At 38.5% G+C, this 21692-nt stretch overlaps 1 protein-coding gene across 5 annotated transcripts in view; it reads right to left on the bottom strand.

The window, feature by feature from the left end:
* TNS1 (tensin 1) overlaps positions 1–21692 on the bottom strand; it is a 2530757-nt gene that overhangs the window by 1910166 nt on the left and 598899 nt on the right. The window contains exon 1 of one of the 5 annotated variants that reach the window (XM_044075140.1): positions 9125–9193. The exons of the other annotated variants lie outside the window; for them this stretch is intronic. The gene's annotated coding sequence lies outside the window, so the exon portion shown is untranslated. Of the gene's footprint in view, positions 1–9124; positions 9194–21692 lie in introns of those variants that run through there. 5 annotated transcript variants of the gene reach the window in all.

Genomic DNA, 21692 nt, shown 5'->3' with positions numbered 1-21692 from the left:
TTTTTCATAAATGTATACCATATTTTGACAAACACTAAACACTTGTATTATATGTAGGTTTCCAAAAATAATCTTAACTGTAGGCCTATACTTTATTAGAGACTATTTTGGTCTTATATTGATAATAATTTCATATTCATTATGTAACAGTTGTAACCAGGAATTCTGAACATGGAAGAGTAATAAAATATTCAAGTTCTGGGTGATTATCTCATGGGCTACTGCAAACAGACAAAAAAGTGATGATAACTATACTTGGCTAACATACTATGGGCATGGGGAGTTAAACAAGACCAAACATGCACTTAAGCAGGACTCATTATTCCAAAGCACTTGTGCAAATAACTGGAATTTAGTCTAAAATATCTTTTAACACTTTGAAATAGAATGTTGTCAGTCAGATTTACTTTCCATCTCACATCATTAAAATATTGTATTCCTCTTAAGAAAGATAAAATTGTCCGAAACTAGGATGATTACTAGCCTTAATATCCTTGCTTTATCTCTTTCTGTTACATATAGATAATGTATTTTTATTAGACAATCACAATAAGAATTTGGCAGTTATGCTTTTATATAACTAAGGACTACAGCTAGTACTTCATTTCATAATGTGGATTGTGTATGTTCCAATAATTTCATTCAATAGGTCTGCAATTCTAAATCTTATCTATGTTGTATCTTTGAAACTACAAATGGTCTAATACTCTGTAATAAAATCAAACCATTAGATTCTAAGCTATATTTATAAAGCATAGTATCAAATGAAAGAAATATAAAAAGGGGCAAAGTGTTTTCAGTGAATGCCAACAATCTCACAGTATTAGATCCTTCTATATACCCTAGTAAAAAAAAAAAAAAACAGAAAAAAATCAAACAACTCCATTTTAATGTGGATTATTTATATAACATTTTAAAGCTGATACCATTTACATAAATAAATTTACCTGAGACAGACTACATGTACGCATATGTGTATAATCGCTTATTGTCCATAACCTTTTATTGTCTAGAACACATTTGATTTGATATTTCAAAAGTATTTTCATTGTATAACCCTTTATTTATATGAATTCTTTTTATTCTGCATTGTTAAGTTGTGTCTCATCATTTATTTTATATATATATATATATATATATATATATATATATATAAAACCGACCGATCAGATTAATGGCTACCCATGTATCAAATCTGTTCCCTGCAAGGATGAGAGCTCCTGCAGGTCACCTGGACCTGATATACAGTCACAGAGTCTACACCCTCACAGACTCCGGAACTGGACAAACTCACCATCTTGAAAAGTCATTTAGCAGCTGTAAAACTATGTAACACAGGTATACCTCAAAAATAAATAAATAAATCAAACACCAGAAATATCCATGTTTGTTTGTGTCTTTCGGCTTTTCCCGGTTAGGGGTGACCACAGTGGAACTCCGGTCCGCTAATGATTGGCAGCTGATTTTTACATACCGGCTTGCCAGGCCTGACCCACAACCTTCAACGAAGGTACGCCCATTTATGCATGTCTCCACGCAGGAGACACTCTAGCTGAGAATCGAACCTGACAGCGTCTATATCCATGCCGAATGAAATACACATAAATCCCTCAATGAAAAAATCAAGTAGTGCAGGAAAGGACAGGAAGGGAATAATATGAATGAAAAAGAGTAGAAAACCATTACAACAAAAAAACAGCTACTCTCACCTAGTAGTCAAATTGCACACACACACACACACACACACACACACACACACACACACACACACACACACACACACACACACACACACACACAAATGCAATAAAAAAGAATCTTCCAGTCATTGTCTAATTTAAGAGGCAAATCTGAAGGTACAGCAGACATGAATGCCAAAATATCTTAATATACATAAAACAGAAATAAGCACAGATGCAATAAAGTACACATAATGGTAACAAGTATACCATCAAGTAACTTAACTTTATAAAACAATACAAGTGAAAGAGGCATTACTGTTTGCATATATATGTTCTTAAATTCTTGGGATTTTCCACTGTCAAGATTACCCCTGTGAATAGGTTTGTGGTTTTGTTGCCTGTGTTTATGAAGTACTGTGCCACTGATGTGCAAGTCTTATCAATTGCACCTGTTTGCTTGACAAACTCACTTGATGGGTAGTGGCATAAAATCCTTATAAAATGGACACTGCAGCTGCTCACAGCAATTTGACAAAAGGGTCATATAACTGACTAAAGCTTTTCAACATCTAAGCTTATTTTATATATGTATGCATGCATGTAGTTATTTATTTACACTTAACTAGACAGGTGGATTGGTCCATGAACTATTTCCAGCTACCACTCAGGCCACAGGGGCAAGACAATACATTAACAATAGATATTACAACAAATAAGATATGAATGACTCCATGAAATTTACAAGATATTACCATCACATCAAGAAGCATATGATGGCAAAACATTTTCTATAAGAGTTCATACTACAGTGAGCGGACAAGCATAGCAATAACTTTTTAAGCTGGTGCAGAGCAGAAACACAGGATTTAGACTTATATGCGAGTATACAGTTACAACATTCCCTAAAGAATGGTAAATTATTGAGTGCTAAAGTGATCTGAGTCATTTGTTTATTAAGGAAGCAAAGTTACCAATTGTAGAAAGTACATCATAGAATACCTAGCCAAAACATAGCACAGAATGCATAGCCAATCCTTCCTAAAAGCAAATGCAGACATAACAACCAAGGCAGTCCAACACTTTCTTGTTAATTCACCATCAATTACAGCCTTTGCTAATGTGGCAAAGTTTAGAATTATAGCAAGTGTACGTTGACATACATCATCAAATTACCCCACACCTATTGCAAAATCAGTGGAAAAGTAGATTACAGTAATTCCTAGCATAAAGATGCATGGTGGTTTATTACTACTAGACCCTTATTATTTATGTTTCCATAGACAGTTAATGTAATTACTGGTTTATCTTGCATCTGCCCTGAGGTACTCCTCTATTTCTTTAATAAATCACTCTTTAAATTCTTTTAGTTTTACTGTAATAGAATTCTAAGTATTGTTAGTCTGTTACTATTCATAGGTTAAATTTAAGAGCACTGCAATCAAACAAAAACCAAGAAATTACTTTACTGTAATTACATGAATAAGGGCTCCTATTACGTTATCAAAGTTCTGAAACTTCGAACACCATAAGGTCGAACTCTTATGTTCGAAGTGTCAGAACTTTGATAACGCTAAAAAAAATAAAAAAAATAAAAACAAAAAACAAAGAATAAAGTCTTGTAAGCTCCCCTGCAGCCACCCCATCTTCCCTTCTTTCCGCACTGTATTGCAATCTCGGAGTTGGTATATTTAAAGAGCGGGGGGGGGGGGTGCAGGGGGCTTGACCTCCTGCTTGCAAAAGTTAGGTAGGTTTTAGGTTTCTTATTTATTTATTTTTTTGATGTTCGAATTCTTGAAACTTCGAACATCTGAGTTTGATGTTCTCAGGCTCGAAGTTTCAAGGATTCAACAACGTAATAGGAACCCCATGAATAATAACCAAAGTTTTTCACACTATTGTGGTTCCCTTCTTCTTTGATGTATAAAAGCAGTTTAGAAGTATTATATAATATTTACAGTCACAGTTTGCATAGCTTCCTCCAATAAATGAGTTTCTTATAAGAATACTAAATCTGCTTAATTAACAATGAAATATTTACGTAAACTTTCTCTTTTTATAGTCACTATTCAAACCATTTACATTTAGTGATAAAGTGACCTTGTTACTTCTAATTTATTTCTTTATCTTTCTTTATAAATTTACAAATGTATTAATAATAGACAGACTGGACTGTAGGAAATTATTCCTCCCTCAATGCATATTCAAATGTTTAATATGTTGTAAAAAAGATAAATCAGGGAATACGCCAAAAAAGATTTTTAAAAACCTATTTTGCAATCACATCATGTAAATGCTGTTTTTAGTTCAGTGGGGTATTCTTAAGCAAACTGCCTTCCTACCAGTTCAACCTAATATTTGCTAATTAACTCTGTTGTAAAGTCAGTCGCTCCTATAGTTTAACAGAGAAATACAGAAAATGGATCTTCCAGAAAATAAATGGAATCATTTTTCATCGATCTCCAAATGATTCTTAGAATAAGATACATTTTATTTAAGTTATGTTACAGTATATAAATTAGTCCATTTCCTTCTTTATAGCTCAATTATTTGTTGCATGGTTGTACTGATGCTAAGATCTTTGGAATGTTAGTGAGGGTTTTGTTCTGTTGAAAGACACTCTGCACCCTGACAACTCAACTAACAATGGGCTGTCAGTCTAGGAGCTTCTTTCCTCTTCCTTTTACTTTATTTCCTCTTTATCTTCATCAAATGATGATGGCATTGTGCACTGTCTCTCTAAGTCATTCCTGAAAGAGGTTATCTTCGAGGTATTTTTCCATTACAGTGGCTGAAACCAGAGTCACTGATGGTAGGCACTGGTGACAAAAGTTGACAATAATGGGAAATCTTGACAAAATTGGTGTCCATATGGATAATGATTATTATTACATACTGGACAGTACCTGAGTAAAGCTTTGCAGATGTGAAGCATCTAATGACAGTAATGAATTTGGAATCATCACTGGAACTCTATACATTATGGAGGTTAATTTAGCTTATTTTTTGTAAGCTATTTGCTTGCCATCTATTAGACCCCCCATGACCTACGAGTGCATCAATTCCTCAAGGGAATGAGTCATCACCAGCCCTTTTGTCCCCCTGTCAAGTGAGAATGAATTGTGGTGCCATCAGCCAGGCAGACATCCAGGGTTTCCCTTCCCTGACTACACCTTCTTTTTTACTTACTACTTTATTAACATTTCTAACTGAAATGGAACCTAGTTATGAAAACATGACATTGCAGGAATCTAAACAAAAATATCAGAAACATTAATCATTGCACCATACCTTGGTGTAATACAACTTTAACAGATACAGATGAGAAAGCTGTTTCACTGGTAACAGGATCTATGCACAAAAGTTGCGTTTTTAAAATTTATGAACTATAGTAGACAACAAGTAAAGTGTATAAGCCATGGTGGTGCAGCGGTAGTGTTGTCGTCTCACAGCAAGAGGTTCTCCTATTCGATTCTCGGCTGGAGCGTCTTCTTTGCGGAGTCTGCATGTCCTCCCCGCGTTCGAGTGGCATTCGAAAGATATGAGTGAATGGGCGTGCCTTCATTGAAGGTTGGGCATCAGGCTGGCACCTCAGCACTGTAAAAATCTACTGCCAATCATTAGCAGACCGGAGTTCCATTGTGGCGACCCCTAACCGGGAAAAGCCGACAGAAGAACAAGTAGACAACAAGTAAAGTATGGGAGGGTATGAGTAACCTGATGAAACTATCTTAGGTTTAAAATGCTTTAAACAACATGAAATATAAAATGCTTTAGATAGTTGCTGTCTGCATGCACTTCTACAAAGTATGGGGAATGAAGGAGATGCTCCTCAAAGTATTTTCTTCATCCTGGTTGGGAGATTCTTCTTTTGGGAAAACTTGGAAACAGAAGATGCTTCTACTAACAAGTGGGTAACAATGACATCAAAGGTTACCATTTGCCTATTGCAGAACTTTTGTATTCCTTCTCCTACCTTCTGATAATTATCAGCTAAAGGTTCTGTCACAACTCGCAGAAAAAGAAGACAAATCATGGTGAGTGTCTAGAAAACAAAAATTTGCCTTTATGTTTACGATTTTGTAAAATTAATTTTTATACTGCAATAAAATACAATTAAAACATAAACTTTACCAGCTATGAGAAAAAGTCATATTAAAAGACATAAGAAATAAGTGGGAAAAAATGTTGCAACCTGCTTGGCTTTTGCCAATGCCTCAAATTAAAACAGACAGGCAGCACAGTGTACAGCAGATAGTGTTGCTGGCTCACAGCAAGATGTTGCCCTGTCCTAGTCTTGGTTGGGGTGCTTTCTGTGTGGACTTTGCATGTCTTCCCTGTGTTTGTTTGGATTTCCTCCAGGTACTCTGCTTTCCTCCCACATTCCAAAGACATGTACTAGGTGGATTGGGCACTCTAAATTGGCAGTAGGTATGAGTGTGTGTGTGTGTGGGGAGGGGATATAAGAACTATCATGGCAGGGGTAGCCACCTGACAGTGTAAACTTTGATTCTAGATGATTGTCACTGTTGAAGTAACACCCCGACCCCATGTGCAAAAATTAGAAAAAGGGGTTGTGAACAGATGGATGGAATCATAAAACAGCTGAGTGGGAGAGTACTTGGGAATAGAGAAGAATATTTTCCTTTTTTGTGTCAGATGGCACATAATTATCAAAGCAAAAAACAGCTAACAAGGGCCTATCTGCCTAATTAACATCTGGAAAATGTTGGCTCTGGTGTCTAGTTTTACCAGAACCTCCTTTTTTATCAATATGAGATGCATTTCAAGAAAGGTAGACAATATTAGATCTGAGCTTGTGCTTTCAGTGAGACTGGCCTTCTACCCTTCAGTTATTTATATATGTATGTATGCATATATGTATGCAGTTACTTGCTTATTTTATATATTTACTTATTTAATTTCATTTACTTACTTATTTATTTTGTCTGTTTATTAAAGAGACAAATCTTGTGCAAACCAAGAAAAGATCAGAAAGCATCCAACTGAAGTATAAGAATATATGTGATACAAAGAATCAGAAATACAAATCTACGTATTCCCACTACCTAGTTATAAGATTCTAACTATATCTGTCTTACCTTTTAAGTTTAACTCTCTAATTCTATCTTTCTCTTTTCCTACTCATCCCCCCAAAAAATTGAGCTGTATTGTTAAATATTTCTAACTGTAATTTTCCTACATGCTAATGTTCCATTGTTACTGTATTGTGCCTTTTTACAACATATTTGCTGTTGAGATAGTTTTCTGTATTATTTCACTTGCTTTATAATTATAATTTTGTTTCCTTACAAATCCATGTAATGATTTTCATGTAACTTGGAGCTTTTCTCCCCGGGCCTCCACTGAAAATGGGTCTCAAGCTAAGTGGACTTTCCCAGTCAACAAATGTCAATAAATAAATAATAAATAAATAAATGTATGCATATTGCAGTGTGAGAACTAAATGTTTAATATGAGCAATGGCGGAAAACAGTGAACCAAATGAAAATAAAAATGCAGCTATAAGTGGGTTTTAAGGTAGATGTCAGCCTTAGCGGCATCAGAACAAACACAATACCCAGTGAAGAAACCTGCAATTGGAATGTTCTAGAACACATTTTAGCAATAAAACCATTGGCCATCTGCAGTTTATTATCACTGATAAGAGATAAGGTGCAACAACCCTGAACACGTGCTTATTATTATGACATTACCCTATGTGACTCAAAACAGTATATTTCCAGCAGAATACATACTTGGTTGTTTACCTAGTTCCTCTAGCCAGATACCATTACAGTTTCAGGAAAACCACTTTACATTACTAATTCCCATCCTTTACTTTGTCTGTCCCTAAACAGTTAACAGAGGATTCCAGTATGTCCAGTGATATCTTGTGCTGACCATCCCCACCTTTAGATGACGTTCCCTATGGTGTCATACCCTGCAGGACCTCACACACACACACACACACACACACACACACACACACACACACACACACATACACACACACACACACACACACACACACACACACACACACACACACACACACACACACACACACACACACACACACACACACACACACACACACACACACACACACACACACACACTAATCCTAATAAAGCAAGACTAGCTTTCTCCTCAAGCTAGAAACACATCGCTGTTTGAAAAGTGGTGGGGTACACATTTGAAGTGTCTCACTCTGTACAAAGACTGTTTCTAACACCACAAAAGTTACTTCCTCACTTTCATATCAAAATAATAACTATACATGCAGGTAACTGAAATCATACCTACATAAGCAACACACACATAATATACTTATTGTTCTATGTATAAACAAAAGCTTTTATTACTAATTACTGTCAGCTCTGCTTGAAGACATTTCTAGTTAATCACAATTTTAGGAAGCAAGGTGTACTGAAGCTTTGTAATTTATGTTGTGGAAAACTAAAGGTTTTAATCTCCTTTGAGGCAGTTCTTTACACTTCACCTGCATTAAATCATTCATGCTGGGAAGCCAAAAGTAAACCTGACTCCTCTAAATGATGGAGTAGAGGAGGGGCACTGTTTTGGGACAGCTATTATTCTCTCATTTTCATCCTGTGCAACTACACTACTAGACCACGGCCCTGTGGTATGGAATAGACACAAACTGTTTCTGTGTATCTGAGTACATTTATGGCATCACTTCACCTTTCACAAGCAATGGATTCTGTGAAATCAGCATTATACCTGCAACATGTAATGCTCTGGCTAAAAAGTTATGGGATGTTCAGACTCCACAACACTGTATCCTTCACATTACAGCAGCATGAATCTCATTGTACTGCAGGCAAGCACACGCTTTTCCTGCTTGGCATCTGTACATCCTTGCTGATAAGCAGACAGCTCTCCGTTATCCTGTAACTCTGTTTTCTAATGGATATGCCAGCTGTTGATGAACAGTTATAAAAATAGTCACAATTGTATCGCGAACTATCAAAGTACTTACATGAAATTCCAAACCAGTTTACCTTGTATAAAACATGAAGGGAGCTTAAGACATTATTCTTAACTAGGCTGATGACTCTCCTGGAGTTTACAAATCTCTGCATTCTGTTGGAAATAAGTTTAATATGTTAAGGCCTCTGACAAGGAAATGGATGTGGAAACAAAGCATATGAGAGCACTAACACAGGAACTGCTCCAGCTTCAGCACAAAAAAGTCAGACCTTTAAAACTAGCCCACTTTGGTAAGGATTGAACTTTGGCTACATCTGCTGCAGAAGCATAAAACTTCAACATTTCCGAAGTGCATACCAGCATGTTTCTCCTTGTTTGCAGCACTTACAGCTTCCCACATTATGAACAGTGCTCTTAAAGCAAACAAGCACAGTCGCTACCTGTAAAGTCACTTATTTTTTAATCCACACCTATGTTTTGTCACCTACCTGCACCAGATCTCCAGTGGCAGTCTTCTACACTCACCCCTTCACTCGGTTCCACTCACTTGCTTTCACAAGGTTTGCAAATGTTTATCACGGAACACTTTGTCCAACCTATAAATCTTGGCTTCAAGTCCTCCATTGGCCAAGTTCCAAAACTTTGTGTTTAATAATGTAGAAAAGGCCATTAACTGCAGCTTAAAAACTGCTAACACAAGGGAAGAGCAGGCAAACCTCAGAGCCTTGCTGCAGTATCCCTTTATTGTGCCTCAGTGACTTATCATTTCATTAAAAAAATGGAATACTGGTTCTGCACTCAAGTACTTGATAAGTAGCTATAGTCTACTAATCATCTGCTCTTCCTGGAAGACTGGAGGCAATTCTTAATTTACTCACATTCACTGCAATGTTAACTGTAGACAAGGTATTTTGAGTTACACCTGGGTCAAGGATGGCTTTAATGAATAACACTCCCCGCTTCTCATTTTTATTATTTTTCCTGACTCCATGCACACATACACACACACACACACACACACACACACACACACACACACACACACACACACACACACACACACACACACAAGCACCCATATGGACAGACATAATACGTAGTGTATAATGATGTCATATGACTGCCATGCATGACTTGATATTTAAGCAATATTTGTTAGAGCATATACTGCCAGACTGTGGACATTTCTTTCTGGATTTAACAATGACAACTGTTTCAGACATTAAGTGTTAAAAACATACTAACCCTTAGTTGATGTAGTTTTGTTGAATAATTCATTATGCTTGTCTGGATTTTTTATAAAATATTATGGCACCTTTTGACTCCTCTTCACTAATCTCCCACTCAACTATCTTCACATTTATCGAGGACCAGTAATTGAGGCACAATTTTCTGGTCATTTACCAGTCCCAGTTTAGTGTTACTGGCACATTGTGGCACACCCCCCCTTCCACCACCACCATCACATTCTTCACTCCAGTTTTATTTTCAGCAATGCCTACCCAATATGCCTTTGTTGTAGCTTAGAGCTGGTACAGCATCTCTGCCCTTTGAGGATGTGCACGATTCTTTATGAAGCAAGCATAAGGCTTATACCTAGAGTTATTACATATGGGCCAGGAGTCATACTGCAGCTGTGGCATGCCTTAAAACTTCACAAGTGTTGTGATTTGGTCTTCAGCCTTTCGGTGCCCTTTAACCTTATAGAAGTTTAACTATAGTTTCAGCTCATTCATATTGACCCAGACCAAAAAAGTATCAATGCTCTTTACCATACCATCCCAAATCTGATCAGAAACATAGGTCATACATTATTTGGTATAATCATTGGGAAAGCAAGAATTCTGTGCTGCAGAAAGTGAGATAAATGATGACGACTTAGTGAACACTCTGATGCTGACCAGGATGCTGTGGCTGAAATTACACTCTGTGGCAAGTAAAAATGCAGGGAGATGACAGACCCTAGGCTACAAGTAGCAGTACTTGCTTTGATTCATCTCCCTAACAGCATGGAACTTTCTCATGAAAAAATAAGCAAATCACAAAGAGAAGAAGAAGAAAAAGAAGAATGCACACTGCACCTGCACTGAAGGAGAACCATGACCTGCAGTGCAGGCTCACCGTAAATGTGTACCAGACTCCAAATTTAATGTATGCCATAATGGCAGGCCCAGGCCCCACAATGAATGTGTACTAAAAGCACTAGACCTCACGCTGAAGATAACTCTGACCAGCTGGCCCCACACTGAATATCTGCTATGACCAACAGGGACAATGTTGAAGGTGCATTGTGATTGATAGGACCCACACTGGATTATTATCATGGCTAACTAGTAGGCCCTACACAGAAGGTAACCGTGATGAGAAAGCCTAGTGCAGCAAGTGCAATGCAACCTGCAGGCCCTACACTGATAGTAAGCATAACCAGAAGAGCCCAGAGTGAAGCTATAACCCTCAGTATAAGTCCCACACTAAAGCTATACAATGACCACCAGGTCACTGATGGAAAGCATACCATGATCATGAAGCCTCACAATAAAGGTACCATAACATGCAGTTCCTACAATAGTGATATCTGTGAGCAGATATCCAGCAGTCTGAGCTTTGTTTTACTTTCCCATAAAAGTCCAAAATTTGTGATTCTAATAAATATAAACGTTGGTGGAATGTCAAATGAGAACAGAATTATTTTTTTTCAACATAACCATCCAGATAAAATGCAAAAATTAATATAGTGACCTGAAGTACTTTGTCATTATAAAAAAAGTATCAGCAAGCTGAGGTCAAAGAGCACACCCGTGGTTTCAAACAGAGAAAAAGGGATTTCGACTAAGAGCATAGGAATGAATTATACTCATGAAGCAGATAAGGAATGTTTAGGGAATGAGTTAAGGAAGCAAATGAGTCTATAATGACCTTAGAATCCCCAGGAAGATCGCAGTTCTTTAACTGGATTATTGCAATGATAAGGAAGAAAGTCTAGAAAAACATGGCTAGCCAGGGCTTAGCTTCTTCTAAACTGTGACGCCATCCCATTAGCACACAATCTTCCAAGAAGTACTGGCCACTTCCGCTTCTGTTATCAATATTCTATTTTAAGAGCATGTTTTTAGCCAAGTTACAATTAAATGCAAAACCAGACCTCTTTACTACAACAGTTTGTCTTGGACTATACAGCTGCATGGTATGACCTTTTTTAAAGACAACAGTTAGTCAACATGGTCCGTTCACTGTATGCAGGAGAAACAGGAATGCAAGAGGACAGTATTCCATGGATTGACTGCTGATACTCCCCCATCCCCACCCCTCACAGAGTGTACCAATCTCTGACTTTGCAAAGCACAACCATTCACATGAGAGAGAGATTGACAGGTAAACAGTTTCATCCTATCATTTTAGGTTTACATAGTGAGAAATAGGATGCATTAATAACTGAGAATGTCTGAAAGAGCAGATCTTTACACTAAACACTTCATTAGTGCACATTAGAGTGGGCACTGCACCAGTAGTCACTAGTACAAACCTTTTCTTTAATGATGCACCAGTACTCACTAAGGCAGACCTTTTCTCTGATGGCAACAAATGCCTTGGTAGAAGTTGGATTGTGTGCTGGCATATGTGACTCTTGAGAAAAGTGCAAGAAAATAGACAAAGACAGACAGACAGACAGACACAGACATAATATACTTCCTGTAAACAAAAACTATGAGAATAACCTAGCCAAGCTAGAGTTTTCACTGTGTGATACCTTAAACCTCCTGTAATAGTGACTGATGGGATATATGCGAATGACACCTTAAGGAAATCAAATGTTTCAGCTACATGGTTTCTGAATGTCCACGACTTTTTACTTTTTCCGCCTTTATGGACACATTCAGGCCAGGAAAGCCAAATCCCACTAGCTGCGGACATGCATGTTTCAACCTTCTTATGACCTTGTAAGCACAGTATATATATATACACACACACACACATATCTATATATATATATATATATATATATATATATATGGGTCTATGTCAGTTTACCAAATTAACATGTGACCAAAACTGAAAAGAATGAGATGACAACATTGAAACTGCAGAACAATGAATGTTCACAAAAGCAAAACTTACAAGATCAAAACAAACACATTCAATCCATTACAGGAGAAGTAGATGTCTGTCCCTTCAAATTACACTGTGATTTACAGCAACTTCTGCTGCAAACACAGAGCACTTTCTGGATGATAATTGTTCCAATGAAATGAACGTGGTGTTCTATTTAGCTTCACAACCACCTTTTTATTAATTTTTGCAGAGGGTAAGCCCCCCTACACCACTAACCTCACCTCCAAATTATACATACCAACTCCGAGATCGCACTACGGTGGGGAAAAGGATGACTGGCCCCCATCCTTACTGTACCATGATCTCCAGTAAAAAGCTACAAGGCTCCAGAAAACAAAAAAAACACATAAAATAATGTGTAACATCTGTAGCTTGTTTTTCCGTGTCTTGAGTTTCAGGTTTGCAAGCGTTCGTTGTTGTGTCATTTTGGTGTTGTCATCTCACTGTTTTTAGCTTTAGTCATATGTTAATTCGGTAAACTGAAGTAGACCCATATATATATACATGGGTACATGTCAGTACATCGACAAGTTAGAAGATCGACATCCACTTCACCGACACATGAAATAATCGACACCGCAAATCACGGACATTTAACAGGTAAGAAGTTTAAATTTCGCTAATCATGCCTACCATGTTTTAGTAAGTGTGGCAGTGTTATGCATGTGTGGTAGGCATGATTAGCGAAATTTAAACTTCTTACCTGTTAAGTGTCCGGGATTTGCGGTGTCGATTATTTCATGTGTCGGTGAAGTGGATGTCGATCTTCTAACTTGTCGATGTACTGACGTACCCATATATATATATATATATATATATATATATATATATATATATATATATATATATATATATATATATATATATATATATGCATACACACGCACACACACACACACACACACACACACACACACACACACACACACACACACACACACACACACACACAGATTACCTTTCAAATCCCAAAAGACCAAAATCTCAAATGTTATTTTAGAGAGATGAAAATAATGAAAGTTAAAATCCTGAACCACAAAATATTTCCCAGGGCAAGTAAACACTTGCCCAGAACTACAACTCACACATTGTACCATTGGAAATCCACTTAGGTGAGGGGCTGTGCCCCCCCAACTCAACTCCAGGATTGCACTACAGTGGGAAAAGGGCATATTTCCCCATGATGGGCAAGAGTTTATACACACACAAACAAACACACACACACACACACACACACACATATATATATATATATATATATATATATATATATATATATATATATACATACATATATATTGTTTGGATTTATGACAGTAAGTTGAAACACAGTTATGTCAATGTATAAACAGCGAAGTTAAGTGTTTGTGAATGGAATTTGACCAAATGTGGGATACATGCATGTATGACTGCAGTGTGCAGACATTTTGGACTTTTGATGCACTGGAGTTGTGTTTTGACTGCTGTTGGTGTTGGAAGCAGGAAGCTGGACTGTGGAAGGTCATTTTTTTACTCTTATTCTGAAAGTTTTGGATATTCCAAAAGTTGGCATTGGTTATGCGATTGTGTGTAAACAAGAATTTGTTTGTTAGGATGGAGGTAGGGATTTTCTGCTGTGTGCATGTGTACTGTTGTTTGTGGTGTTTTTTGAGAGGAAGTTAACAATTTGCTTGGGATGTTAACACCAAAACCTTCAGATATAAAAGACATTTCAGTAAGAGGGGGATGAGTATTTGTGGGATGGGATTAGAGTTATTCCAAGGGAACTCAAAATCTATACCTTTAGTGTTGTGCAAGTTTGATTTATTATGTGATATGTGCCAGTGTGCCGTGTGTAGGGGTAGTCTTTTTTTCTAAATTAAGGAGTATGATTGAAGTTAGGGTCTGTGGAAGAGTTAGGATTAGTGTTATCATAAATCGATCAGGTGATGCAGTGAATATGGGAGGATCTACAGCATTATGGGGTCCACAGATGGTGCTGCATGCCATTTGGTCCCTGTCTTGCAGAGCAAGAGCTATGTTGTCATTCTCAGCATTATGCTAAAAACAGAATGCACAGATTTATTTAGGCATGTGTGTGTGTGTTTTTTTTGTTTGTTTTTTTAACTGGGGTAGAGCACTGACCCACATGCACTTTTTCAAACTTAGCTCAGAGTCATTCTCTAGTTAACTGACTTGTTCAGATAGCTCAGAGTCATTCTCTAGTTAACTGACTTGTTCAGATAGCTCAGAGTCATTCTCTAGTTAACTGACTTGTTCAGATAGCTCAGAGTCATTCTCTAGTTAACTGACTTGTTCAGATAGCTCAGAGTCATTCTCTAGTTAACTGACTTGTTCAGATAGCTCTGAGTCATTCTCTAGTTAACTGACTTGTTCAGACAGATGAAGTAGGTAAATGGATAGTGAAAGAATCAAGTCCGGGGCAACAGGAAGGGGGTTGTTACCAATTCATAACATTACTCGTATATGCTGACTGTCAGACATTCAAGGTGGGCAACAGAATCCACCAATACACTGCCTCTCTGCTCCTGTTTAGGGTCATCATACAGAGGATATCAGGGCACAGCTGAAATCTGGAAAATGTAAAATTTTGTGGGATGTGAAGTCTATATATTTAGTGTCTTCAGACAGTTTGATTCTGTTATCCTCAACTGACTTTGATCTTCAACATGGTGTGGAGCACTTTACTGCTCAGAGTAAGGTTGACAGAATGAAAATTGCCATATGTACATCAGATGTCAGGGTTCCTGGGTTACTGTCTGGAGGTAAGGTGGGGCCAGCTATTACAGGTAGGTATGTTTAACTATATCAGGGTCTTGTTTATGAGTGAGGGTAGAAGGTATCAGGATTTTGATCAGCATATGGTAGCAGTAGCAACAGCAGCAGTATTTCAAACACAGTACCAAACTCTGATGGTGAGGTCTTATGATGGGACTTAGAACAGGCTAACAATTTACACGTCAGTTATTTTCCCATTCTTACACACTTTCATAAGCTTTTCCAGAGACAAAAAGGATGAGCTTGTAGACATAAGTGGTGTAAACTGATACTATCAAAAAGCTGCTGAAGAAATTAAAATCCACCAGACTGGCTGCAGGTGGTCTACCTGCTGAATACTTACAGTTAATAGCAGAAGGTATAGCATATCCTGTCTCTTTACTAATTAATACATCCATAGCTAAACACCAGGTCTCTCCCATCTGGAAAACCTCCTGTATCATTCCTCTACATAAAGGTGGCCCATCAACAGAACTAAATAATTATAGACCAATTGCAATATTCTCACCCCTATCTAAAATACTTGAAAGAGTAATTCATAAACAGGTTACCAACTACCTAGTCACTAACAGTCTTCTAACTAATACCCGACATGGTTTCAGACCATACCATAGCACAACCACTGCACTAATGTCTTTCACTAATACTGTCAACTTCCACAGGACTAATAATAATTACATCTATTCTATCTTCCTAGACCTGTCAAAAGCCTTTGACATGGTCTCACATACTAAACTACTTAATGCACTCATAGAACTACATTTCTCAAACCCCACACTTGCATGGTTCCAAGATTACCTCACAGGATGGCAGCAACAGTCTGTCGGCAGCAAACTCTCCCCTACTACCAGTCACCCTTGGAGTACCTCAGGGTTCTATCTTAGGTCCACTTCTATTCTCTATATTTACTAACGACCTCCATCTAGCAACCACTCATGCATCTCTCATCCAATATGCAGACAACTCCACAATGATTTGTTCTGTACCCTCTCTGTTGCAGCTTCAGACTCAAACTCAAAAAGCCTTTCATGAAGTTGAGTCCTGGCTTACAAATGCTAACCTAATCTTAAACCCTAAAAAAACAAACTAATGGTCTTCCTCCCTAACAAAGCTGCATCCCCCTCTAACACCTTCTTCATTACCTCAACTAACAATACCATCATCACCCCATCACCACACACTAAACTTTTAGGAGTAAAAATAGACTGCAAACTCAAATTTGATATTCTTATTTCCCAGACAGTGAAAAGGGTACATAAAAAACTTGATACTGTATATAGAAATAAACACTACTTTACCAAAAAAAACAAAACAAAATAGCCATTGCACAAACACACAATCTCCACATTAATGTATGCAGCCCTCATCCTCACTAATTTCAAGAAAACTGAATTACAAGAACTTGAATCCTGCTACAATAAAATTGTAAGATATGCCACAAATTCACCAGCTAGATCTCACCACTGCTTCGCACTGAAACAACTTAACTGGTTAGAACTCCCCCAACTCCTAACGTATACACAACTAACAATGACCCACAAAATCTGCTCAGAGCCACATAAACTACCAGCATTAGAAACTCTTCTTCAATCCTATGTTACAAGCAGACCACTCCGGTCCTCATACAAACAACAAATAAAACCCCACTTATCCAAAAACCGAGCAGGGGACTCCCTATTTGTGATCTACATAAGCAAAATCTGGAATGAACTACCTGTAAACATTACCTCTATACAAGCCTTACCACTATTTAAAACTAGTCTAAAAAATCATCTCCAAAGTAAATCACTCTGCCCTTGCTCCAACCCCGGCTGATATATAGAAACCCGTTCTCAACTGCTCCTGCCTAATGTAAAACACAGAAACTAAGATTATTTTTAACATCACAATGTGACCTACCTCAAACAGCATTCTTCCACTGATGTCTAAATTCAACAGAAATACACTATGATATCTTACATATACCACAATCTTATTCTCATCCTGGCTTTCTATATTCCATGTCTCTGCATAAAATTCCTCTAATTTACTAATAGAATATACACTACTAGTTGCCATAACACATTGTATAACATTCTATATACTACTGTTACGTGTCTTGTACTGATTTGTATTTCACCACATTTAAGTTTTGAGCTTTGACCTTTGTATTACTCCATTTATGACCATGTTCGTCTTTATTCTTATTTGGTTTGTCTACTTACTAAGTGGAACTTTTCTCCTTCTTGTATTGATTTGTATGTAATCACATTTAAATCTTGTATTGATTTGTATGTAATCACATTTAAATCTTGTATTGATTTGTACGTAATCCCATTTAAATCTTGTATTGATTTGGATGTAATCACATTTAAATTTATGGCCTTTATGTCTTGTATTACTCTATGTCTAATTACTAACTGGAGCTTTTCTCCCCGAGCCTCTGCTGAGAAAGGACATGTGTCCAGTTGGACCTTCCCGGTAAACAAATGTAAAATAAAATAAAAAATAAAGTTCCTTCACAGGGTTGTTCTCTCTCTATCCTTAAACAGAAAACTGCATCAGCCCACCCACAATCCCTACAATTTACAGATACTCCTTCTGTAACTTTTCACAGATCACCTTGGGGAAGACTAGGAAGTCAATACTGTATGTCTTAGAGTTGTGATAGCAAAGCCCTCATTGATACTGTACTTGTGACACATGATGTGCAGGAGACAGGAAATAGCTGTCTGAAAAGAATCTCTGTGACACCAGAAAGCTTTGTTTCCCAGTCTTCCTGCATGTCAGGTTCTCAAACAGCCTCGCGGGCATAACAGTTTCTTGTCAACCTTGTATACACATGTTTCAGGAGGAGTAGTACTTTCCTAATAATGGGATTCAGCACATTTCTCACCCTCAAGTTATCTTGATAAGATGTTTGTGGAGGAGGATCTATTAGACTGTGATATTTATTTATGTCTGCCCTAAGCTAACATTCAAGGACTTACTGGAAGCAAAGCTCTCTCCAGCCAAGATTGTGCTAGACAGTCAAGAGGAGAAGGTTAACACCTGCACTATACCTCAAGCAACACATAGCCCTTCAAAGCCACACCATCAATACCCACACATAGTAACACTAAATCCACATATGTGGAGGCCCTTAACATTAACCTGCCCATGCAACAAGGACCTCCGAAGCTGAAATGCAAACAAACACCAGTCACAACCAAAGTGACACATTGCTCACAACACCAGTGTGCCACCCAACAACAGCCCCTAAGGTAAGACAACGTACCCAACACTTCAGTCATAGGTGACTCTATAGTCAGGCACACTGATGTCCCACTCACCAGGCTGAACAAGGAGAAGATTACAGTCAGCTGCCTGTCGGGTGCCAGGATCCACCACATAACGCATGCACTCAAGTCATTCCACGACAAGTAGAAATACGACTCTTTCACTGTCCATGTTGGAGTGAATGACTTGAGACGTACCTCCCTGGACTACATGAAAAGAGACATGGAAGAGGTCTCGGATCATGTGGCCCAGGTAGGTATGACCCTAGTCCTGAATAGCATCTTGCCTTTGCCCAGAATGATACCACAGTATAAGGACAAAATTATTGACTTCAGCAATTGGCTAAGCTTCTGGTGTCATTCAAAGGGGATCCAGTATCTGTCTGCATGGGACAATATGATCGACAAATCACGATGCTTTGCCAGAGATGATCTGCACCTGTCACCCCTGGGATTCAGGTTACTGGCTAAAGCTCTTGCCAACCCTATAGTGCCTTTTTTAGGCAAGGTTCAAAGGACAAAACCACCACTGTAACAGATACAATCATGCAAAATATGAAGGTGATGCTACTCAATGCTAGAAGTCTAAACCTCAAAATGCACTCTCTCAAGGCACTCCTAAAAATGGAGAACATCGATATCTGTGCAGTAACTAAGACCTGGTTCAAAGTACCAGAGAACACCCTTGCAATACCAGGCTAAAACTCTTACCACACTTTTCGGCCACCAAACCAAGACCGAAACACTAAAGGTGGAGGAGTGTCCATATTCACCAAGGATATTCACACCTCCAGGCTAGTTGCCTAACACAATGCATCTGAAATTCTCCAGGTGCAACTAACACTAGGTAAGAGTGCAATCCAAATTGTAGCTTGCTACAGATCCCCCACCATGCACCAAGATTCTCACTACACCTTTCTAAACATCCTGGAAAATATTAAGATACAACCAAACACTCTAATACTGGGTGATTTCAACTATCTTCCATTAACTGGGAAAACTACTTGTGTACCAACACCTTTTCCCAACGGTTCTTGGAATTCATAAATTGCAATGCCCTGGATCAACTAATCCATTGTCCCACCAGGGGCTCCAATATCCTAGACCTGGTCATTACCAACATGGGAGACAGATGCTCCACACCAGTGGTCACCCCCCTCATTGGTCAGGTCTGACATAAGCAAATCACCCTTGACATCCACATCTCACCCCCATCCTCCAGTAAGGAAACCTCCATAAAAAAACTTCTCCAAACCCAACTTCATGCTACTCAAGTCTAAAGTGACAAACATCATGACACCCATGCAGACGGGAGCTGAAAGTTTGACTGCTGAATCCTACACTAAGGCACTGTGCAAGCACATCCACTCGTGCATGAATCGTGCCATCCCAGATAGAACCAAGATACTCTCGTCCAAAAAAAGGAAGCCAATCTGGTGGTCCCCTGTCATGAACAAACTATACAACAGAAGAAAGAAACTGTGGCAGAAAAGAGGAAAATCCACTCACTTACCAGCCTCAGTAAGAAGCTGAGATCCCTCATAAAATCCTCCAAAGCTACTTACGAAAATAAAATTGCCAAAGATTCCAAGGACAACCACAAGGCATTCTATGGCTATGTCAAGAATCTAAATGGCAATGCTCAGATATGCTCTGAGTTACAACAGAAAGGCATTAAATATACTGATCCCAAGGATATTGCCAATATCCTGGCAGATCGATTTAGTGCTAACTTCACCGGCCTCTCACCTGCTAAAGGGCCCATCTCAATACCAAAAGATTGCCAAATTCCGGTAATCATGGCCACACAGGTAGAAACCACACTCTCCAAAACTAAAAATACAGCATCCATGGGACCAGATGACATCCTGGGCTGTGTATTACATGAACTACAAAATTAACTGGCACCTCACCTAAGTGTCATGTTTAATCATATTCTCACCTCAGGCTTCGTGCCCACTGAGTGGTGCACAGCTACAGTTATCCCACTCCACAAGGGGGGATCCCGGGAACTACCGTCCCATCAGTTTGACGAGCCTGATCTGCAAGGGCATGGAACGTATTATCATGGAACTTATAAACAAAGACATTGGCAACCTCACCTAAGTGTCAAGTTTAATCATATCCTCACCTCAGGCTTCGTGCCCACTGAGTGGTGCACAGCTACAGTTATCCCACTCCACAAGGGGGGATCCCGGGAACTACCGTCCCATCAGTCTGACAAGCCTGATCTGCAAGGGCATGGAACGCATTATCATGGAACTTATAAACAAAGACATTGGCAACCATCAAACACTGGACCCCACCCAGTTTGGGTTCATGAAGGGCCAATCTTGTCTCCTGAATCTGATTGACTTCTTCAAATCAGTCTCCAGAGCTGTGGATATTGGTAAGGTGGTCCACAAAGCCTATCTGGACCTCACCAAGGCCTTCAACACCATCCCTCACTCTGGAATCATAGATAAATGTACTAAGCTGAGCATAAATCCCTACGTCATTCGATGGGTTGCCAACTGGCTTACTGACAGAACCCAGACTGTAAAAGTAGCCGTCTCCAAATCCAGCTCCAGACAAGTGACAAGTGGAGTACCTCAGGGTTCAGTCCTGGGACTGCTCTTGTTTGGCATCTACTTCTCTGAAGTACAGGCCAACACTAAGGGACTCTGACTAACAAAGTTCGCAGATGATTGCAAACTGGGAGCCATTACTGAATTCCCAAATAATGTGGATATTCTACAAAAGGGCCTTACAGAAGCAGATGCTTGGATCCAGAGCCATGGGCTCAAGCTTAATGCCAAGAAATGTATAGTTATCTCCTTTGGGAAAAACCATGTACCCATGAATTACCACATATGTGGCAGTACACTAAACACTGAAAGTGTGATGAGAGACTTAGGGACACAGGTGGACA

Source organism: Protopterus annectens, chromosome 6.part0 (assembly GCF_019279795.1).
Source record: "Protopterus annectens isolate FY-2018-M chromosome 6.part0, PAN1.0, whole genome shotgun sequence".
Taxonomy (NCBI): Eukaryota; Metazoa; Chordata; order Ceratodontiformes; family Protopteridae; genus Protopterus; species Protopterus annectens.
The sequence above is the reverse complement of the archived record's forward strand: the minus strand, read 5'-3'. Positions and strand labels throughout refer to the sequence as shown.